Raw genomic sequence first — 24,542 nt, 5'->3', positions numbered from 1 at the left:
TATATATATATATATATATGTTTACAGGATTTGATTTGGTGATCCCTCTTCAGAAACATCAGGTATGTTATTTAAATTTATGCATTAACAACCAAATAATAATGACTAGATATTTCTTATGAAATAATAGTTATTATGTGTACTCCTCAAAAGTTGTATTGGAATAATTTGTTTTTAAAACAAAGCTGGACATTAAATTCAATTGTGATTGATTTCAACCCACTGATACAAGGGGCATGCTTGCAAGTATAGCAGCCAAAAAAAAACTAAATAAACAATAACCATACTTTTAGACTTAGATCCTCCCCCTCTGTTTGGTGCATTGAGTGGCAAGCTGTCTCCAAAAAGATCTGTCTGAAGTCTGTTCACCCATATTTATAGAAATATAAAAAGATTCTGACTTCTAGAAAAGATAAAAAATGGAAAAGCTAACTAAACTTTGACAATGTAATGGAAAAAAAATCAATGTTGAACCATCCTAATAGTTTGTGATGAGAAATGTCATCAGCCACCTTGGCAGCAGTACCAAAAAAACTGCCAAGCCAAATGTTAGGCACTGTCATTTTTGTCTAGTAAATGATGTTTCACAGCAATACAGTGCAGCCCTTCATCAGAACAATGTTGCCTGAGTACTGAAACTTAAATAAGTTTAGAAACCTTTGAAAGCATCTTGTCAAATTACAACCAATACCTTCTGAAGAACTTTATAAAATGGTACTCAAAACAGCTTAGTTTTCTCTTTTAGTGAGTGCTGACAAAACATTAATGAGGAAGTGGACTCAAGATAAGGATACCATCATTTATATTACATTTAACTTATGCATTACACTTTTTATATTTTAATTTTGCATTTTAAAATGTAATTTTTGCTTGCAATATTTTATCAACTTTTTTTTTTTTTAGATCAAAGGAATGTACATGCTGCTGATATAGAAAAAGTTTCTGACTGCTTACAGATCAGTGTTCTTAGTTCTGCTATTGATTTACTATTGCATAATAAATAAACATGTAATGATCAATCACATTTTTATACCAAGTTCATCTAATGATTTGCACAGCATATTATCAGCATTCACAGTTCATCTAATGATCTACATATGAAGCAGCACCATGCAGAGCTAACATCACCTACTGAAGAGAGTTTCCATCATGCTTTAGCAACAATCCAAAAACAAAATGAAAAAGTGGTTTCTTTGTTTGGGACAAGTCCTGAAAGGCCTTCAGAATCTGGGAGCACACTATTGTTAACAAGCAGTGTGTCATATGACCAGCTCAATGACCAACAGCCTTTACTTTTCGAACCAAAGTCAGGTAACTATGAAACTATCTAAAGCACATAGGAGTCTAATGACACATTTTTACTAAACTTTAAATTAAATGGATCTTAAATGTCTAGTGAAACATTGTAATCAAACTATGATTTTTGAATATAGTCTAGTAAAACATTATGATTAAACTTTGTTTAGTGCATAAATGTCTAGTGAAAAATTCTGATAAAACTTTGTTTAGTTCATATGAGTGTAGTGAAAAATTGTGACCCAACTTTGTAATATGCATAAAAGTCTAGTGAAACATTTTGATCAAACTTTGTAAAGTTCATAGATGTCTGGTGAAACAATCTGATCAAATCTTTTTAGCGCATAAAAATCTAGTAAAACATTCTTATCACCTATGCTTATCTTATAGAAGTCTAAAAAAAAGTTCCCTTTTCAGTCCTTGTAATCTATAGGAAAGTTGATATTAAGGTTATAAATCTGTTTTTGTGGCCTACAGTTAACAAGCAGTTTGTCATGTCTCCTTATTAAAGGTTCTGGATTTGTTAGTGGTTTGCAGCTTGTTCATATTTCCTTTTTGAACTCATTAGTATTTCTGAACTTCTTTTTAATTTCTTAGACAGCTCATTAGGAGTATGGAACCCTTTCCTATGACAACTTTTTAGGAGTGTTATGGTATCATTGATATGTGTGTGTGTGTTTTATGATTAGGGTTAGTTATGCAATGAGAATGATGCAAGATAAGCCGCCTTGTCATTAGTGTTCTTGACTCCAGAATGCCTATTTGAAAGTACATTTTTTAGTGAGTTAGATTTTCTTTGGAATACAATTTTTTCATTATTACTAAGTTTATTACATTTAGGCTTTCCCCCAGGATAGATTACAGTTATTCATTTCATTTAAACTTGATTTTCTTTATAATGTAATTCAAGTTCTGTTTTGTTTGTTGTAAAATGTTTTACATGTTTCGGATGTTCCTTCAGAGTTGAAGATAATTACTTCCTAGTCCTAACCTCCTGCAGGACGACAGGGGATGGGAGCGGGCAGGGTTTGAACCCTGGACCATCGATAAATCTGAACGACAGTCCAGCGCGCAAACCACACGACCAGGCAGCCATCCAGTTCTATTTAGTATTAATCACAAAAAATCAATAAGTAATTTCAAGTTAAGATGTAATATACCTTTAGTAGTTTAATTGTGTACCAGCAGTTTGGTGCTTCAGGTCAACAACCATACACTACAAGGAGTTGTCAACTGGTTGATACTTACTTTGAGAACTCATTAGGAGTTTGCAACTTGTTAACATTTTCTTAGCTCATCAGGAGTTTGCATCTTGTTCATATTTTCTTAGATCAGTGTTTCCCAAACTGTGTTCTGTAGAACCCTATTTAACTAGTAACCACAACATAAATTTATCTCTGTAAAAAAAACAACAACAAAATGTTTCGCTAATGACTCAAAATGTGTGAAGTGTTCCATTAAGAAAAATAATGCCTTAGAGAACTAACTAAGAGTTTGCAACTTGTTCATATTTCATAATATATAGCTCATTAGGAGTTTGCAACTTGTTTATATTTTATTAGACAACTTATAAGGAGTTTGAAATTCATTCATAATTCCTTGACAACTAAAGGAGTCTGCAACATGTTCATGTTTACTTAGACAGCTCATTAGGAGTTAAGAACCTATTCATGTTTCCTTAGAGAACTTATTAGGTGTATGGAACTTGTTCATATCTCCTTGACAGTTCATTAAGATTCTGCAATTTGTTCATATTTCATTTGACAGCCCAATAGGAGTTCAGAACTTGTTCATATTTCCTTTCTTGAAGGTCACCAATACATTTCTGTAAATAATGTTGAATAATGTCTATATTCAAATTTTTTTGAAATACTAAATTTGATTTAAATGGCTTTGGTTAGATTAAAATCATGTCTGAAACTTTGTCACAAGTTTAGAGATTGTCTATTCTTACTCTTAATTTTACCTTTTTATTAACTTGCGTATTTTTGTTTTTATTTCTTACTCATAATTTTTACCTTTTTATTAACTTGTGTATTTTTGCTCTTTTTTTAGGACACTGTTCAAAGATATTTTAAGATGTTGGCCTCACATCTTGACACTTGTTAGAGTGTAAAGATTTGACTTAACAAATGTTAAAATAAAAAGAGCACATTGTGGAGAGTTGACCGTCATTAAAAAATGTACATGTACTTATTCTGTTTAAAAAAATGTCCCTCTAACAAATAAAAAAAAATAAAGTAAATATATTACTCTTCTTTTTTGTAAGGTTTAGCTGATTTGCTTCACTTTCTTACCTTTTTTTTTTACACTTATAATAAACTTAGGAAATCAGTATTTGCTCAGGCTATGAGCAAACCACAAACAATACCAACTGAAATATACAGAAACTAGTTGACACAACATAACCTGTGGTAAAAAAATGGGTTAGCTGATTTAACTAGAAAAAAAGCAGAAAAATTAGAGACCACTCTATTTGAAAAGTACAACAATCCAAAGTTATGTACTTAAAATCCAACCAAAGAAATGAAAAAAAAGGCAAACATAATGGGGGGGGGGGGGGGTCACTTTATCACATTGTCAATGTTTGGGACTGTGATAGAAGTTAGAAAAAAATTAATAAAATTTGTACTAATTAAAAATATATATAAAAAAAGTTTTTTTTAAACATTGTGTTTATTTTTTAGATGGCCACCATCTCCATAGAGACCCAAAAGACTAGACTAGACATGCCTAAAGCCTATCTTCTTAACTATAAAGTTATATAAAAAAATTGAAATTTCACAGTACATCCCCCTTATGTAAAATAGGCATATTGATCATTTTCTTATAAAATTGATTTAATTTTAGCTCTTTAAGGCATTCTGCTAAAAATTATCTTAATTGATTTATTAAACTTAGAGGATTTGAATTTTGCTGATGATATTTAGCTTCTATTTCATTTTTAAAAATGTCAGTCTAAAATTGGGCTAGCAGGCTACTAAACCAGATTATGATAATAAAATGCCTAGTAGACAATCTATTACTTTGGATGGATGTCTGTTACAGTCTGTCAACAACCTGAGTTGTATTATGAATGAAAAAATGCTGATGTCAAAGCAATGGTTAGTAATGCAAGAGTCTCCTCTACACAGCTCAAGAAAATTCAGACCTCAAAAGGCATATCTTTGAGAATTTAATTTATATTTTTCAAAACTGATAGGTTTTGCACTATGAAAGTATGAATTTGATATCTAGCTAAGAACAACTAGTAACACCTGTAATGTAACCAAGATAAATGGTACACACTGACTCGCTGGTCATCAAAATGTAGAATGGTCTGTGTTATTGTGTCCCGGACCTACACTTAGCATGTAACAAATATAAATAGTACACACTGACTTGAGTCCAATTTTAATAATAATAATATACTGTAACTTCAAGCATTCAGTTACAAATCACTGGTTGAATGAGAAAATGCTGGATATCCTTCATAGCTGTTACACAAACATAATCCACATATAGAAATACAGTTACAAATGCATCAAAGTGATATCAAATAATAATTCCTTTAGAATAAGTATATCTCTGGTCAGTTTAGCATTATCCAAAAGTTCCATTAAATGTTTGTTCTAAACAATGTTTTCAATTTATAATTAAGATTTAATGTTGGTATATGTTTAAAAAAAAGAAAGTCTTTTGTTTGGTATTTAATTCATGTCTGAATTCATATCAATATAATGAATTTTAATGGTAAAAAGATCAGTGGCTGTTATTCATCTCATTTCTTTCTCCAGGATTGTCAGACTTCTGCTAGATGTTGATCTGTTCATCACAACACCAATAACTTCTTCTTGGAGTCAAGTAACAGTGTATATCACCTGAAAAAGCTATTTAAATTCCCTTAAAGATCACAAATTAATGCTGATGACATAAAGCACATTTATCCACGAAATCTTATGAACACATAATATTATGTTGTACAACTAAATAGTGGTGTCTGGAAATTTAGGCAGTGTGTATGTAGTGTATATGCTTATTTATTATTTATCTGTTTCTTAAACATAGGCTTATGTTCCCCGCGCTACCCAAACTATAATTCGGAGTGTGAAACATAACAGATTAACAGGTGCTATATTATGTTTCGTTTAACAAAGATTTTCTTACACTCTACATATTCCTCCCCCCCCCCCCCCGAGAGGTGGGCCAGGGGTAGTGGTAAGTATTATAATCACGGACTGAGAAGACCTAACGGCAAGCGAGAAAGGGGTTACGTCGTCACTAGATCTGTGTCAGCTCAATACAATTTTTTCTCTTCGTGGTGTAGTCTTAATCATAAACAGATAAAAATTAAAGTTTTAAGATACTGTTAATCTTCTATAATAAAATGCTTATTTCTTATAGTAATACGTTTCCCGTACTAGATCTTTATAATTTATTGTCATTGCTCTATATAGTATAGATCACTTACTCACAATGCATACTTTTGTTGAAAAGAAAAATAATTAAACATATCGTGTAGATATAGATGCGTGTTTCATTATGTTCGTGTATATTTTTGTTTTATTTTATCAATATTTCGCTTTGCTTGGTGACTTAATAGATAAAATATAAATCTAATTGTTAATATATATTTTGTTGTTGATAATTTCTTAAATAGAAAAAAAGAAGAAATAACAAGTTGTTCATCAAATGATTATTAACATTTTATTTAGACCTTCATTTGAGTAAATAAAAAAAAACATAGTTGAACGCATAAGAACAAAACACTCTCTTTAAAACATGTTATTTGAAGTTCAATGTAGATAAAGGAGATCAATATGCTTAAAAACAACATGGTGGGCGGAATAGATCTAGTTATCTGGGCGTCTGAACTTCTAAATCTTGTATATCTAGTTCTAGATCTAGAGCAGGGCTGAGCAAATAACGACCCCCCTGGCCACAAGTGGCCCGCTGGAATGTTTTATGTTCTAATATTACTGTAAGAACTGGTCGATGCTGACTGATAGTAATTTAACAGCAGTCGCAAGGATTACAACTAGTAATATATCTAAAACATTTTTAATCTTTTAATTTTCACAATGAAATCATTTTCTTTTTACTCCAGCGCAAGAACACCATCCAATCCAATCACTCGTTCAGCCTTTTTTTTTTTTTTATACATTTGCGTCATTCGCGATTTCACTAGTTGGTCACGTGACAGGGCCCAGCTCTTGTCCCTATCGGTTATACAAATGGGTCAAATGAAATTTTCTTTAATTGTGATTAATTTAATTTAGCCATAGAAAGAAATAATGATGTAGCGCTGTCTTTAATCTAGAATAAATAATCAATGTAATGTAGGTCGATTGTATTTAATATTTAATAGATCTACATCTATATCTCATGTGTATTGTGTATTTCAAATAAATGTTGTTGTTTTTTTAACTTTTTTTTGTGACTTCACGAAAGGTATTGTGTATGTGTTTTTTTTTGCTTTTTTTGTTTGTCTTTGACTGTTTACAAAACGTATGGTATTCTATTTTGGCCATATTTCATAATGTGTAGCAATTCATCACTTTTAATTTAAATTTATTCTAGTTTACTAGTTAAATTTATATGAAGAGATGCTCGTCCCTCCTCTTTTCGCATTCCGGACTTGGGACCAGACAGTGGTGAAGTTGCCGACATTGCAACTAACTAATCCTAACTATAGGCAACATTTTTTTTTTTACTTTCATCATGTAGGCTTCTTTTACACTCATATCCGTCATGTAGTCTTGTTCAACCCACCCACATTTGCTTATCTTCTTAAGAGTGGTACAGATGTTTAATTATGCCTTATGGTTAACACTCTTTAGGGCCTTCCTCTGCCTATAAATCCCCCTTTTTTATGTACTTATTAAAGCTGGATACTCTAGTTAACACCTAGTTGAATGCTAGACAGAATGGCAGCTATAGAAGTAATAAAAATTTATATAAGGAGAGATGGTTCATTGAAAAGTCATTGTCTTTTACACTCATCTACGCGTTTGCAAAACATTGGTAAAAAGATTTTTAAATGAGAATAGCTTTGAGAATTTTAAAATAGTTTTTTAAATGTATTTATATGCCTATTGTATATTTTCACTATAAAGTAAACAATGAACTAAGAATTTAAAAAAAATCTAAACATCTATAAACATAATTAAAAAGGAACAAAAAAATAACAACACAAAACTTCTTTATTTCTTTCTTTAGATATACATAAATAAAATTAGTTTTAACATAAATGATCAGTGCAGAACACCATACTTTTTTTCGGCTAAACAAGTGGAGAAAGAGAGATAGGTGTGCGCTGTTGGGTCATGCCATTTCGTCAGCGTACTGATAGACAATTGAAAACTTATTGACCTAAATTACAAGGCTCCCAACCTGTATTTATTTAATTATACTTTTGATTTAAGCCATTATTTTTATTGGGACATGATTATAACACAAATTAATCAGATCCTGTACCTTAGAATTAGATCTAGACATCGCCAGGAAAAAGGGAGGGGGAGGGGTCATGAATGTCATGAACATTTTTTTTCGCAATTAAAATAAAAATATAAAAATAAAAGTCATATGGATATATAGAGTTATTTAAACACTCATTGCATTTTGTTTTGCAATATTTTTGAAAGCTGCGAAGAAGGTTTGAATCTTTAAGCCACATATACTTCAGTCAAATGTGTTTACGAAACCTGGCGCGGTCCAATAAACGACAACTTGTCGTTGACGTGGCCGTCTTATTAGTGTAGATTTGATATCCTAGTATCTAGTTCTAGAGTATTCTAGACCTAGATTGGCTAGATATACATTTCTAGATCTCTTACGTAGATCTAAATCCATATTGTAAAATTCTAGATCTAGATCTATAATATGTCTACTTCGGGATTGTAGCATTCACCAACCTATGCTTAGATAAGTTAGATCGTGATTTTCTAAATCAAGTAGATCATACTCTTACTCTTACATATCTATCTTAATATCTAGAATATAGACTTGTGACTCTTTCGGCTTCTGTTGCCAGAGTAATTTCCTTGTTTAAACCAATTTTAATTTCTAGATCTACGAAGTCTACACGATGACGATTCTTTAAAAACATTATTTGATTTAAGAAATTGTTGGACAAAATTAAACTTTAAAAAGAATTAAGCAAAGTTATAGATCTCTAGATTCTTATCTACGTAGGACTAATAAGTTCACTTCAGCTGTGAGCCTGTGTTAAAGCGTCCATTGACAACCAATCATATAAGAGAAAAAAAATCACGCGAACCAATCGGATTATTCTTGTCTGTAAACAGAAGATATATATATATATATATATATATATATATATATATATATATATATATATATATATATATATATATATATATATATATATATATATATATATATATATATATATATATATATATGTCTTAGCAGTTCTTTTTATAGTCAAGAAACGCATTTATATAGGAGGGAAGAAACTTCAAACTTAAATCATTAATTTTCATTGGATGTCTTTTTATAGTATGACCTTAAAAAAAAACAACAAACGATGAGACCAAATATGGCGGGCTCCCTTTAACCATTGTGTATGAATATCAAGTAAAAACAATGAATCTTTTGGTCATTTTCAGCTCTTATATGACAAGGTGACCATTATTAAATGCATTTTTACATAAAAAAATAATATTTTTCAATGTAATCATTAAGTAAAATGCGTGCAGCACGGGGCTTTAGTGAATGAATGCTTACATATAGTGGCGTCCCATACACGACAGCAGGATCTCATGAGGATGCTGGGGGATTATGTGCTGCTCCATGCAGCCAGTCTGCCAATGTGTGTGTGTATGTATGTGTGTGACACTGTGTGAGGGATTATAAATAAGCGAGAAAAAAAAAAGTAAGATTACTAAGATGCATCACTTTTTAATTGAAGATTGGGTGGTAGTGCAAAAAAATAAATAAATCTACCAATGCACCCACCCATCATTGACAGAAAAAAAAAGATTCCAAATATTATCTATTAAAGGCATTAAAGGGAAACTCCGATAGTTTTTCAAATTTTAGTTATTGACTTATTTAAATTCTGCGTAAAAAGTTGTAATAGTAAACATTATATCATTTGTTATTTAAATGCTCAGAAAATTTTATATTTAATAAATTAGACAGAAAATTCTCCACGCCCCAAAAAAAACGGGGTTCTGCAAGATTTTGTTTTAAGTTATTTCATGCGTCACTTCCCTAAACAATACTGAAAGAGAAACTTGAAACTTTAACCAATCGTATCGCTTCATTCTTACAGTAGCTATTAGGCTGTTAGGCTTAGTGACGGCCTAGTCCAGAGCTATGATACAGTTATTTATATAAACATGTATAGATAGATCCAAAAGCATTAGGATAACTAACTCCAGAAAAAAAGTAACATTTTCATCTAAGCCTCTCCCTATCTCAAGAAGTAAATAGATCGTTTGTCTGAATGATTCGAACAAACTGGTCAGTGTAAGGCTAGTCTAGACTACGTGTAGTCGGTCATGACAAGACAACCGAGCGATAGTGTTTGTTGTGTGTTGAGTGGTCTGGCGAGAAAATACACACTGCCGTGATTAGTCAAGCATGTAAATCTACTTTTAATACGCATTTTTTCTTTGCTTACAAGATCCTAGATCTAACTGCATAGACAAAGATATATTTCTTTTACGAGAATGTAAACTTTGCTGTATGGTCTCCTGTTATACTTTCAATAGTCAATAGATTAAAACACCTTTGTGACGTCACATAGAATTCCGGTGAAAGTCTGACTGTTTTGGATGCGCAGAAAAATTACGTCAGAAAAACATCAATTACTAAGTTATTATTGCAAATAAAAAAAAAAGAATCATATATTCATTATCTGTAAATCAAAACACATATTATATCAAAAATTGTCAAAGTCATCGGAGTTTCCCTTTAACTCCATATGACCATAATAAAGGCTAAAAGAAAAAAAAGATCGATATCAATTTCCACCTTATCTTAAAAATATTACATGTTGACAGCATCATAAATCAAAATATAACTTCGCAGATCTATTTTCTAATTTTACTATTCGACTAGATATAAGCCTAGATCTATTTTAATTCAATATTTATTTCAACTTTATCTTCATAATAATACATGTCAATAGCACCTTAAATTTTAATCAAATTATAACTTCACAGAACTATTTATGTCTCTAAGTAGACCTTGCTACCACTGGCCAGATTTTTGCGTTGTCTAGGCGCTGGATCAAGACTAAAAGTAGTTTCCAAGGGGGGAATAACCTAGTGGATTTTTAATATCGCCAGCTTAAAACTGATATGGAAAAAAACAACAACAGAAATAATAAATTTATATCGCCAGATTATAACTGATAGGAAGAGAATAAGAATAAAACATATAGAAATGCATTGATGCATTTTAAGGTAATAGTTTTTGTTACCTTTTTCAATCTTATAAATTTTATCAGAGTGTGCTAAGTCAGGTACAATGCACAGTTAGATACCAAAGTATTGTGCACCTTAATGTGGTTGTCATGGCCGGGGGTGTCAGTGGGGATAAGCTTCCATTGTATATAAAATACTCCTAAAGGCAAGCGTCTCAGATAGCCTCTGACAACCAAGTCCAGCACCTGGCCTTCTCGTGTGGCTTAGATACTAAGCCCGGCAAAACTGCTCTTACTAACAGGTGAAGGCGGATACTTGGCGCCACAAAACTGGGGGCTTCGGGTAGATGGAGCTCGTCAGCCTAGTTAGGCAATTCATCTAGGGGTACTGTGATTTCAAACCCACGCTGCATTGCGGTAACAACCTCAAGGAATAATCAGGAGTGAAGCCCCTTAGGCGTTGGGAGTATAAACCGAGAAATTTCCTCCAGCAGCTTCTGCAACTGAGTTGGTGCCAAATGTAACTCGAAGCGTTCTTTTGGATCTCATCAGCAAGGTTGAGAGAGGGACCATGACGCATGAACAGAATAGTACAATATTTTGGGTTATAGTGATTTTCAGAATTTTAAGTTTTATCTTAAAATTGATTTTTGCAAAAGATCAAGACAAATATTGTTATAGCTATAAGCAAGAGTAATACATCTTTTTAGAATATAATGTAAAAGCTCTTTTGTCATGCTACTGTACATATTTAAATATCATTCTCACATAGAAATTCTAAATGCATTTCTTCTTGGATAGTAAAAATTACTTTATTATGAAATAAGTACAGAATTATAAAAACATTTATTTCAAAGCTCTTTATTATCATTGAATAAATTATATTATCTACTCGTAGGAATGAAAAAAAAGTGTGCAGTATAGTTGCTACACAGAAAGACCTACAATTATGTCTAATATTACAGAAAATCATTCTTTACATAACAATGATTTTTAATAATAAAAAACTGCATTTAAATATTACATAGCATACTAACTATCAGTACCTAAAACGCAATTAAACTATTATTTAATACAAAACTATATGATTGAGCTTTTTATAAGCAAAATTGTAGTCAAACTGAACATCCATTTGATTGGATCAATAAAAATTAACTTATCTTAGAATGGACCTCATTCACCAACATTTAGTCACGTGATCTTATTGATAAAACAATGAAAAAAACTGTCTCGTGACAACCATCATAAATTAAACATGAGATCATAAATTATATAGAAGAGATAAAGCACCACGTGGCTAAATGTTGTTTGTTTACAATTGGTGAATGAGGTCCATTGAAAACTATCTAAGATTCATAATGCCCCCCATAATGAAGAATTACAGAAATAGTTAAGACTAACATAAGCCTAACAATAAAATGTATAGTTCTTATTTAATTAACTTTCTTGACATTATTATAATTAAGCCACATAAGAAAACATATGTAAATTGTCACTAGCTTTAACAAAGCTTCGTTGATGTCTTTGTTGATTTGTGGAGAGGTATCAATCTTGGCTAGTATGCTGGAAAAAATTTGAAAAGAATATTTATTAAACTGCTTTATAAATAAACTAAATCCATAACATATATAAAAATAAAAAGTATGTAATACATATATCAAGATCTAAAAAAAAAAAAATTGAAAACTAAGGGCTTAATTAAATGACATTATAATATTTTGTTACTCGCCAGCATTGATTATTTCAACCAAACAATTGAAATAGCCTTATTTTTAACTTTTCACAATTTCTTTTTAATTAAGGGCCACCAAATTCACCTTGCCTATGGCATCCAATCCCCAAAGGCCAGCACTGCCAGCACAATGGCCATATGCAAATACTTTTCCCCAACTAATGTCAGGTACCCATTAGAGTTGGGTGGGTTACTCCGAGGCGCCCTTTTAATTCCTGAATTTAAAAAAAAATTCTAACCTTTGCTAGAGACCATAGTCTTGAGTAAACTGAGAAATAAGATGAGATTGTCTAGATGACTAACAAGATCTAGTGACAATCTAGTCTAGAGTCTATTGAAAAATATAGAAATAGAATATATTATTTAGCTTTAGATCTAGAATCTAAAATTATTATAAACTCTAATCAAGATTGACTAGATCATGATAGATGAGTAGAGATCTAAATTTATGTTCTCTATGTTAGATAATAGTTTTTGCATCCATTTTTTGGTATACACTTCTTTCACCTACTAACTAGATGATTAGGTGGCTGAAGGTTACAACATCATAAAAACTGGGGTTTTGAATTCCAGGATATTTATGATAATTCCAAGTCAACCCAACTCTAATGGGTACCTAAGATCAGTTGAGGAAAAGATAGGTGTAAGATAATACCTTAATAACATTCAGTAATAGTAAATAATTACCTGATGCATGGCTAGTCCAGCTTTCTCTGGAAATGTTCCAGCCCAGTGCACACATCTTCGCAATGAATCTAATTACTGCAAAATAAAAGGTAAACTTGCATCATGTGAAATAAAAAATAATTAAATTTTTATTCAACCAGTGTCAATATGAAAAGTCATCACAAAAAAGCAAATTTGGATTATAATAGCTAAAGCAAAAAAATAAAAATAAAATCTAAATAACCTAAAAAAGATAAAATATAAGTTTGATTCTGAAAGGCCATAACAAAATAATACAAGATAATTCCAGACAGCCACTACAAATAACACAAAAGTCGATTCCAAGCAGTCATAAAGAAAAGTTATCAAGTAGATTCCAAATATTAACTGCCAAAAAATAATCAAGTTAATTCTAAATAACAACAAACAAACAAACAAAAAAATGCAAAAGTCTGATTCTAAACAGCCATCACAAAAAAAAAGCAATTAATTTAAACAACCACTACGAAAAACACCATATCAGACATTGATCATAAAAACACACAAATCCGATGAAGAGCTTAAGTAATATACACATGTCTGATTCCAAACAGCCATCTCCAAAGAAGAAAATGTCAATTCATTCAGCTACTAAAAAAAGCACATGATTCTTTAAAAAAAAAAAAAAATCCGCTACTGAACAATGATCACAAAAAACACACAAGTCTAATTTCAAACAGAGCTCATAAAAAGCCATCACAAAAAAAAAAAGCCCACAAGTCTAATGCAGAACATTGATCACAAAAATGCACAAGTCCAATTTAAAACATTGATAAAAGAAAAACTAACAAATCTGATAAAGAACATCAATTAAAAAAACACATGTCCAAACTGCCATCAATAAAGACCCAAATGTCAATTCAATCAGCAACTACTAAAAAAAACAGTTGATTTAAAAAAAACAAAAACAAGTCTTATGCCGAACATTGATCACAAAAAAAACCCACCAAGTCCAGTTTCGAACTCCACACCGATCTTAAAAAGGAGGCATAAGTCAGACTTCTAACAGCCATCACATAAAATAAACAAATAAAAATGCCATTCTAAAAAAACACAAAGTAAATGCACAACTCGGAATGTGAATATCCATCACAGAAAAACACAAGTCTTTTTCAAACAGCCCACACAAAAAATAAGTATGATTAAAAACACCCATCACAAAAATTTTAATAACCACCAAAAAAAAATGCGCAAGTCGGATTTATATTACTGATCATAAAAAGACACAAGTCCAATTCTGAACATCAATAACATAATCACACAAGTCCGATTCCAATCAGCCATTACAAAAAAAGGACTATTTCATTCCAAACTGCCATCACGAAAAAAGCAAATTTCTTTTCAAACAGCCACTATACAAAACACGTTGATTCTAAAAAAAAAAAAAAAAAAAAAAAAAAAAAAACACAAGTCCGATGTCGAACATCAGTTACAAAAAAATTTTTAAAAATGTCCATTCTAAATAATTATAAAATGAATGCACTAGTTTGATTCCAAACAGCAATCACAAAAAACATATGTCGATTCAAACAGCAACTACGAAAAACTTGAATGCCAATTCTAAATAACCACATAAAATTTTTTTTTAAATGTACAAGTTCTATTCCGAGCATTAATCACAAAAATGACAAGTAAGAATCAAACAGCTACAGCCATTGCAAGTCGATTCCAAATAGCCAACATAAAAAAAAAAAACAAAATTAAAAAAAAGGAAGTCGTTGCTAAATAATACACACAAAATGGACAAGTCCGATTCAAAATAACTGGTTAACAAAACTAATCCCAAGTCAATTCTAAACAGCCTCAATATTAACATGCCAGATTAAAAATAGCCACCAAAAAAAATGCACAGATTAAAAAAAGCGGCACAACAAAAACAAAGCTCCAAATCAAAATAGCAACACAATACAAAATGCAATTTCGAAAATAGTTTAATTCCACAATTTAAATTACTTTAGTATTTATGAAATGATCACCATGACTACAAAATATTTTACAAAATACATTATTTTCTTACCTTTACCTAATCTGTTGAACCATTGGGGCACCACACAAGTTCTGTCAACCATCCTTCTTTATTCCTCTCTTTACTTGGCATTGGATAAAACTTCATTTCATGTCAGACCTGCCAATTCTTTGAAGCCTTCCCATTGCTCTGTCTTTCTTTCATTCTTCCTTCTGGAACTCTATGGTAAAAGGACCATAATCCTGGTTTTATTTTCTTGAAAAGGGAATATAGAGATTAAGCCGCTTCTTAAAAAAATTAAATTTCATTTCTACTTTAAAAAAAACAACAAAAGTTAGCTACAAGTTTATTACCCTTGTTATAATGTAATTATAACCATAGCTAGAAAATGTTTTACAAATACTTTAAATTCTTACCATTACCTATCAATCAGTCTGTTGAACCATGGGGGAACCACACAAGATCTGTCAACAGCCCTTCTATATTCCTCTCTGTACTTAGCCCTGGATAAACCATTTCATGGCAGACCTGCCCATTCTTTGATGTCTTCACATTGCTCTCTTGTCTTTCATTCTTCATCCTGGAACTCAATGGTGAAAGGAGCATAACCCTGGTATTATTTTCTGGAAATAAAAAAAGACTGATTAAGTCCCTTTATGTAATTAACACCATTTTTTTACAAAATACATTAAATTCTTACCATTACCTATCAATCAGTTTGTTGAACCTTGGGGGCACCACACAAGATCTGTCAACAGCCTTTCTATATTCCTCTCTGTACTTAGCCCTGGATAAACCATTTCATGGCAGACCTGTCCATTCTTTGATGTCTTCCCATCTCTCTGTCTTCCTTCTTTGTACACAAATGGGGAAAAAATGGACCATAATTCTTAAAAAAGAAATTTAAAATCATTAAATAAAATTTAATTTAATTTCTAATTATCAATAAAATATCTTACCAGAATGCTAGCCACACTTTCTAAAACTATGACCAGTGCCTTATTTAAATCTTGAATTATATTTCTAGTCTAGGAGTTCCAATCAATTTTGTTGTATACAAAGGCCATGATACTGATTATAGGAATATGCCAGATGTCTGTTTCAGCATCTGAGTAAATAAATTAATGAAACTCCTATGACTCTAAGTTAGGGTAATGTCATCTTTCATATCTGTATTAAAAAAACACAAAAAAAAACTGGACATACATTCCTCATAATCAGTTCTCATCCTGTTTGTCATTTAAATATTTTGGACATTCCTTTTACATTCCAGCCAAGATCTCGCAGCGGACAGTAGAATATGGCAGTTTAAACTTCAGATCATTGTGTCAACCGTCTCGTGCAAACCACAAAACCAGGCAGTTTAATCAAGATCCACCTAAGAATGAAAAATACTATAAGATACAATTTCACATTACATCTAGAAAAGGATAGCTATATTTAACTTGATCTAGTAGAAGATGTACAACTATCATACCCATATATAATGTAGATTAACAAACTGATTCAAGATAAATACTATTAAGCCAATCCTACACCCATACTACTTGTATACATAAAATTGGGTGGATCTAGAATTTTAGATCTAGATAGACTAGATTCTTATTAAAATTCTAGATCTTTTCTATTAAGTAATAAAAATCTATAAAATATATTTTAATATGGATGGAGCTGAACAGAAATGATTGGAAAATAGTCGATGCCAACGCAGAGGCTCTTGTTCTCGTATGAGCCATAGTTGTCTATTGACTGAAGGTGGTGGAGATAATTCAACAAGATGATTTACAATGTAATTCAAGAGATCTGTCTAGGTTAGTTCATTATTTTTCTTGAAGATTTCTATGATCAAGTCTAGATTTTCTAGATCTAGCATCATATACAATAATTTCTAGAGATCTAGTGCTAAGTCCTATACATATGGGATCTAGATCTAATCAAGATCTATCTAAAATCAGAATAAAAAATATGGAATGTCACACTAGATTTAGAATAGAATAGCAAAGTTTTACCAATATCTAGATTTTTAGTCCAGTAAATCAACTTATATAGATCAAGATATAAATTAAATTCACCTTTATCTATCCCTTAGTCTGTTGGACTGTTAAGGCACCACACAAAGTTTGTCGACCATTCTTTTCCTCACCGTCTTTTGAATGACTAATTCCTGAGAATAGTAAACCGTTATTGTTAAAGAATATACAGGTAATCAGTGCTTTTTTGTAAAGAAATAGGTGCCGGAGCTCAGTGATGGATTGCCTTTTAACAATTAATAAATAAATAATAAACTTTAAAATACAAAAGTAACTTTTTCGCTGCATTGAAAAAAGTGCCGGTACACTGTACCAGTGCTTACTGTAATGCTGCTGACCTGAAAAATTGTAGTTAAACTAAATAATACAGTAATATTAAGCCCATACTAATTAGTCTTAGATATATAGATCTAGAAATTATATTGAAATTGTGTAGATCTAGTCCAGTGATGCCCAACCTAATTTTACCCGCGGGCCATTATAATTTCCAACACTCATCTCGCGGGCCACATGAACGAAAAGTTATAAAAATAAAATAAAATTGTTCTGAAACTATTTTGGTAGAAACCTATGGATTTGACACTTAATTATTAGGTTATTTGACAATTATATTTTTTTACGCGTCAGACAATAGGTTACATTCTCTACTTAAATGTGAGCAACACTGGCTCATGTTGTGGTCTCTTTTTGATAAATATCCTCCAATATCTAAGCATAGTATTTAACAATTTTTTATTCGCGACTCAAACCAAGAATGCCACCATATTTATTTTATAATGCCGTTTTTAAGTTGTTTTATTAAACAGCCACACTTTCTTTACAAAATAAATATGTTGCCTTATTATCATGTTCAACAAAAAAAAAAAAAAAGTAAAGATCTGCTAACTTGTCCTGGTAGATTCTACATTCAGAGTCCCATTTCATAAACACACAAATGTTAAAGTTCATGGTACCAATCCATGAGAGAAAAAAGTGAGGGCCCAAACGTAGGTAAATATACATTTTTTCAACCTTTTTTTTTTTTTTGTTTGGAAGGTAGATTTCTACACATAGTGCCGACGTTTCGGCGGGCCGGATGGAACCACGTTGCGGGCCGGATCTGGCCCGCGGGCCGTAGTTTGGGCATCACTGATCTAGTCAATCTAGATTTCAAAGCAAAGAAAACAGAAGAACGGTGGACCATAAGGCAAAGACGATAGGATCGACATGGACCAAGCTGAAGAAATCCAGAATATTTATTGAAAATTTTTAGTTAGATCTAGACTAATAATCTAGAATACTAGGACTATAGTAATCTATACATTCTTTTCTAGACTCTACTAGACAAACTCTAATGATGATTCTAATATTAAATATGTAGATCTAGAGCAGTGGTTCCCAAACTTTTTTGTCTCGTAGACCCCTTGCCATGTTTTCTGCTTTTCGGTAGAACCCCTGCTTAACTTATATTTTTTTTTTTTTGTATTTTTTTTTTAGATAAATTTTTTTTAATTTTTATTTTTATTTTTTTTTATTTTTTTTTAGATAATTTTTTTTTTTTTTTTTTTTTAATTTTTTTTTTTTTTCGAGAATTGACTATCCCGGTACTGACTTCACTGTAGACCAGTGGTTCCCAAACTTTTATAAAAAAATTTTTAGAATTTTTTTTTAAATTTTTTTTTTTTTTTTTTTTTTTCGAGAATTGACTATCTTGGGACTGACTTCACTGTAGACCAGTGGTTCCCAAAATTTTAGTAAAATTTTTTTTTTTTTTTTTTTTTTTTTTCATGTTTTTTTTATAAAAAATTTTTGTTTTTAATTTTTTTTTTTTCAATTTTTTTTTTTAGATAAATTTTTGTTTTTTTTAATTTCTTTAAATAAATTTTTGTTTTAAATTTTTTTTTTTTTTTTTTTTGAGAATTCACTATCCCAGAACTGACTTCACTGTAGACCAGTGGTTCCCAAACATTTAGTAAATTTTTTTTTTCTTTTTTTTTTTTTTTAGTTTTTTTTTTTTATATAAAATTTTTTTTTTTTAATTTTTTTTTTTTTTTTTTTTTAGATAAATTTTTTTTTTTTTTTTTATTCTTTTTTTTTTTTTTTAGTAAAACTTTTATTTTTTTTTTTTTTATTCTTTTTTTTTTTTTTAGTAAAATTTTTTTTTTTTTTTTTTTTTTTTATAAATTTTTTTTTTTTTATTTTTTTTTTTTTATTTTTTTTTTTTTTTAAATTTTTTTTTTTTTTTTGATTTTTTTTTTTTTTTTTTTAAATTTTTTTTAGATAATTTTTTTTTTTTTTTTGATAAATTTTTTTTTTTTTTTTAGATAATTTTTTTTTTTTAAATTTTTTTAGATAAATTTTGTTTTAAATTTTTTTTTTTTTTTTTTTTTTTGAGAATTCACTATCGCGGGACTGACTTCACTGTAGACCAGTGGTTCCCAAACTTTTTTGTTTCGTAGACCCCTTGCCATGTTTTCTGCTTTTTGGTAGACCCCCTGCTTAACTTATATTGCTTTTTTTTTTGCAATTTATTTGAAAACTAATTTCTAATTTTAGTGAGTTGAAGAGTAAAATGCTATTTAAAAATACATATAAAGTATTAAATAATAACTCATTTTTATTGATAAAATTCAAATTTAACCAATTTAATATGTATTGCTGGAATCATCAAACACACTGGAAATGTTTTTTTACCCAGGCTTATCATCTGTTCCTATGGATGTCATGTTTCATACATTCTATAAAGAAGACATTCAAACAATAAATATTAATTAATTAATTTGTTTTAAGTATCATTGTAAAAATTTTCGCAAAGAGTTTCTCGTGTATCTTTCACGTGTCCGCCGAACTGTTTTCACTATAGGGGAAGGGACGAAGGCGAGTAACTGGCGCCTTAGCCAGTAGGCTTCAAGCAGGAAGAGCTCATTAGCCACATAGAAGAAGGAAAACTGAATTTAAAAATCTGCTGCCTTGCAACTATTCCCAAACATGGGAAAGCTGTCGTGGGTCAACCCTGAGGAAAAATAAGGAGCTGGCAACCCCTAGGCAGTTTACAGCACACAGCGCTACACCCCATCAGAGCCTGTGACGCCACTAGTTCCAAACTGATCCCAAACTGTATATATTTCCTTTGCAAAGAATCACATAAGAAGCTTTTAATTTGATAACTCATGCCACCGATGTGCCCTTGAACTGTATTTTTGTTTAAAGAAATTCTTTTAATAATATCAGATGTAGGTGTGTGTAAAACAGTTTTCACAACTACAATGGCTGGTAAAATCAATGTTTTACCTATGTTTCCATATTTTGCTATAAGTAAAGAGATATTGTAAGATGCTCACAAACCAACATCTTCTCTATATATATATAATGTTGAAGTGAGATTGTGTGGGTCTATTCTTAACTTTATCTTTGAGTGCTAGAAAATTTTAAAATCTTTATCTATTTTGTTAGGGTGACATTGTCTCAGATGATCCTCTAGCAATTGGTTTCGTATCATTATTTTAAAAAAGTCACTTAGGCAACGGCTTGTTTGACAAGGAAGGAATGAATCCCAGTTTTAAATAATCAATGCTGGACAGTGTACATTTCTTTTCGTTAAACATTTGTTACATGTAGACAAAATTAAAATTTTTAAATAAGTATTGAGAAGATTCTTTGGTTTGATTAGCAGGATATATATTTAAATGATTTACCAAGATAAAAATCATATATTACTGTATAAAATAATTACATTAAATGAATGTAAAAATTAAAAAAAGAGTGATTAAGTCCCTTAATGTAATTAACACCATTTTTTTTACAAAATACATTAAATTCTTACCATTACCTATCAATCAGTCTGTTGAACCATGGGAGCACCACACAAGATCTGTCAACAGCCCTTCTATATTCCTCTCTGTACTTAGCCCTGGATAAACCATTTCATGGCAGACCTGCCCATTCTTTCATGTCTTCACATTGCTCTCTGTCTTTCATTCTTCATCCTGGAACTCAATGGTCAAAGGAGCATAACCCTGGTATTATTTTCTGGAAATAAAAAAAGACTGATTAAGTCCCTTAATGTAATTAACACAATTTTTTTTAAAAAATACATTAAATTCTTACCATTACCAATCAATTAGTCTGTTGAACCATGGGGGCACCACACAAGATCTGTCAACAGCCCTTCTATATTCCTCTCTGTACTTAGCCCTGGATAAACCATTTCTTGGCAGACCTGCCCATTCTTTGATGTCTTTCCATCTCTCTGTCTTCCTTCTTTGTACACAAATGGGGAAAAAATGGACCATAATTCTTAAAAAAGAAATTTAATATCATTAAATAAAATTTAATTTAATTTCTAATTATTAATAAAATATCTTACCAGAATGCTAGCCACACTTTCTAAAACTATGACCAGTGCCTTATTTAAATCTTGAATTATTGTTCTAGTCTAGGAGTTCCAATCAATTTTGTTGTATACAAAGGCCATGATACTGATTATAGGAATATGCCAGATGTCTGTTTCAGCATCTGAGTAAATAAATTAATGAAACTCCTATGACTCTAAGTTAGGGTAATGTCATCTTTCATATCTGTATTTAAAAAACAAACAAAAAAAAACTGGACATACATTCCTCATTATCAGTTCCCATCCTGTTTGTCATTTAAATATTTTGGACATTCCTTTTACATTCCAGCCAAGATCTTGCAGCGGACAGTAGAAAATGGCAGTTTGAAATTCAGATCATTGTGTCAACCATCTCGTGCAAACCACAAAACCAGGCAGTGTAATCAAGATCTACCTAAGAATGAAAAATACTATCAGATACAATTTCACATTACATCTAAAAAAGGATAGCTATATTTAACTTGATCTAGTAGAAGATGTACAACTATCATACCCATATAATGTAGATTAACAAACTGATTCAAGATAAATACTATTATCTTCTTATCTTATATAATACAGACGTTACTTCAAAAAAGAAGATGATTACGTCCTACGCGTCAAACATTTAGTCATGCATATTAACCAATGACTTAAATTCTGCCAAGTCACTGGTTTTCCTGGCTAGCTCAGGCAACCCATTCCATGCTCTAATAGCACTAGGGAAGAAGGAGTATTTGTACAAATTTGTCCTAGCATATGGGACGAGGAATGTGCCTTTATCTTTGTGTCTTTCAGAGTATTTTATTAAATTTTGTTTTTGTATTTGAAGATTATGGTTCAGTGTTTTATGTATGATTGCTACTTTACTTTTGAGCCTTCTGTCCTGAAGACTTTCTAAATTTAGTGATTTTACTAAAGGTGTTACTCTAGTCAAATGTGAATATTCGTTTGTTATGAATCGCACTGCTCTATTTTGTGTCTGTTCTAGTTTCTTAATGTTTTCTTGAGTTGTGGGGTCCCAAACGGAGGATGCATATTCTATTATTGGCCTAACCAAAGTTTTAAATAACATTTTAGTTTTATGTTCTTATTTGATTTATAGAAATTTCTTTTAATAAATCCTAATGCTTTGTTTGATTTTTTTGTAGTTTCATCAATATGTGGATTCCATGACAGTTTTTCATTTATTATAACACCTAGGTATTTTGCGTTTTTAGTCTGTGTTACTGGTTTGCCATGAATAAGATAAGTGGAATTAATTTGTTTTAGTTTTTTTGTTACTCTTAACAACTGACATTTTTCTGGGTGAAAAGACATGCTCCAATTTGATTCCCATTTCTGTAATTCATCTAATTCTCTTTGTAAAATATCTGTGTCTTGTGTTGTTTTTATTGTTCTATATATTATGCAATCGTCTGCAAATAATCTGACTTTTGTTCCTGAACTAATGCAATTTGGTAAATCATTTATGTAAATTAAAAATAGTAGTGGACCCAAGACTGTACCTTGAGGTACACCTGAGTTTACTGTTATCGGTGTTGATTTAGAGCCATTTATTATTACAGTTTGTTCTCTCCCTATCAGAAAGTCTTTAATCCACTGATGCAGTGGACCATTAATGCCGAAATATTTTAATTTTTTAAGCAAACTATAGTGGTGAACTTTGTCAAAAGCCTTAGAAAAATCTAGTAAGATAGCATCTATTTGTTCACTATTATCTAAATTTAAATATTTATCCTATTTAAATATATATCCTGCTAATCAAACCAAAGAATCTTCTCAATACTTATTTAAAAATTTTAATTTTGTCTGCATGTAACAAATGTTTAACGAAAAGAAATGTACACTGTCCATCATTGATTATTTAAAACTGGGATTCATTCCTTCCTTGTCAAACAAGTCGTTGCCTAAGTGACTTTTTTAAAATAATGATACGAAACCAATTGCTAGAGGATCATCTGAGACAATGTCACCCTAACAAAATAGATAAAGATTTAAAAATTTTCTAGCACTCAAAGATAAAGTTAAGAATAGACCCACACAATCTCACTTCAACATCATATATATAGAGAGAAGATGTTGGTTTGTGAGCATCTTACAATATCTCTTTACTTATAGCAAAATATGGAAACATAGGTAAAACATTGATTTTACCAGCCGTTGTAGTTGTGAAAACTGTTTTACACACACCTACATCTGATATTATTAAAAGAATTTCTTTAAACAAAAATACAGTTCAAGGGCACATCGGTGGCATGAGTTATCAAATTAAAAGCTTCTTATGTGATTCTTTGCAAAGGAAATATATACAGTTTGGGATCAGTTTGGAACCAGTGGCGTCACAGGCTCTGATGGGGTGTAGCGCTGTGTGCTGTAAACTGCCTAGGGGTTGCCAGGTCCTTATTTTTCCTCAGGGTTGACCCACGACAGCTTTCCCATGTTTGGGAATAGTTGCAAGGCAGAAGATTTTTAAATTCAGTTTTCCTTCTGCTATGTGGCTAATGAGCTCTTCCTGCTTGAAGCCTACCGGCTAAGGCGCCAGTCACTCGCCTTCGTCCCTTCCCCTTTAGTGAAAACAGTTCGGCGAACACGTGAAAGATACACGAGAAACTCTTTGCGAAAATTTTTACAATGATACTTAAAACAAATTAATTAATTAATATTTATTGTTTGAATGTCTTCTTTATAGAATGTATGAAACATGACATCCATAGGAACAGATGATAAGCCTGGGTAAAAAAACATTTCCAGTGTGTTTGATGATTCCAGCAATACATATTAAATTGGTTAAATTTGAATTTTATCAATAAAAATGAGTTATTATTTAATACTTATATGTATTTTTAAATTGCATTTTACTCTTCAACTCACTAAAATTAGAAATTAGTTTTCAAATAAATTGAAAAAAAAAAGCAATATAAGTTAAGCAGGGGGTCTACCAAAAAGCAGAAAACATGGCAAGGGGTCTACGAAACAAAAAAGTTTGGGAACCACTGGTCTACAGTGAAGTCAGTCCCGCAATAGTGAATTCTCAAAAAAAAAAAAAAAAAAAAAATTTAAAACAAAATTTATCTAAAAAAATT

At 30.9% G+C, this 24,542-nt stretch overlaps 1 protein-coding gene and 3 long non-coding RNA genes across 9 annotated transcripts in view; 1 reads left to right on the top strand and 3 right to left on the bottom strand.

The window, feature by feature from the left end:
• Window positions 1–7,241, top strand: part of LOC129927804 (galactocerebrosidase-like) — a 30,757-nt gene extending 23,516 nt beyond the window's left edge. For 2 of the 5 annotated variants that reach the window (XR_008779486.1, XR_008779489.1), the window contains exon 6: window positions 5,073–7,241. The gene's annotated coding sequence lies outside the window, so the exon portion shown is untranslated. Of the gene's footprint in view, window positions 1–27; window positions 3,480–5,072 lie in introns of all 5 variants that reach the window. The other 3 variants (XR_008779490.1, XR_008779487.1, XR_008779488.1) reach the window with 3 other exon arrangements.
• On the bottom strand, window positions 2,830–9,161 carry LOC129927805 (uncharacterized). Its single transcript, XR_008779491.1, has 2 exons — window positions 9,025–9,161; window positions 2,830–3,121 (listed from the first exon to the last, which is right to left on the bottom strand). It is a non-coding gene; the product is annotated as an uncharacterized LOC129927805 (long non-coding RNA).
• A 6,643-nt stretch (window positions 9,162–15,804) lies between these two features.
• Window positions 15,805–17,552, bottom strand: LOC129927628 (uncharacterized). Its single transcript, XR_008779241.1, has 3 exons — window positions 17,148–17,552; window positions 16,282–16,453; window positions 15,805–16,183 (listed from the first exon to the last, which is right to left on the bottom strand). It is a non-coding gene; the product is annotated as an uncharacterized LOC129927628 (long non-coding RNA).
• Window positions 17,553–20,607: 3,055 nt separating this feature from the next.
• On the bottom strand, window positions 20,608–21,592 carry LOC129927627 (uncharacterized). Of its 2 annotated transcripts, none has more exons than XR_008779239.1 (3): window positions 21,451–21,592; window positions 21,192–21,344; window positions 20,608–21,113 (listed from the first exon to the last, which is right to left on the bottom strand). It is a non-coding gene; the product is annotated as an uncharacterized LOC129927627 (long non-coding RNA). The 2 variants fall into 2 exon arrangements; XR_008779240.1 differs by having other exon boundaries at window positions 21,198–21,344.
• Between the last annotated feature and the right edge of the window lie 2,950 nt (window positions 21,593–24,542).

The sequence above is a fragment of the Biomphalaria glabrata genome, chromosome 8 (genome assembly GCF_947242115.1).
Source record: "Biomphalaria glabrata chromosome 8, xgBioGlab47.1, whole genome shotgun sequence".
Lineage (NCBI taxonomy): Eukaryota > Metazoa > Mollusca > Gastropoda > Planorbidae > Biomphalaria > Biomphalaria glabrata.
The sequence above is the reverse complement of the archived record's forward strand: the minus strand, read 5'-3'. Positions and strand labels throughout refer to the sequence as shown.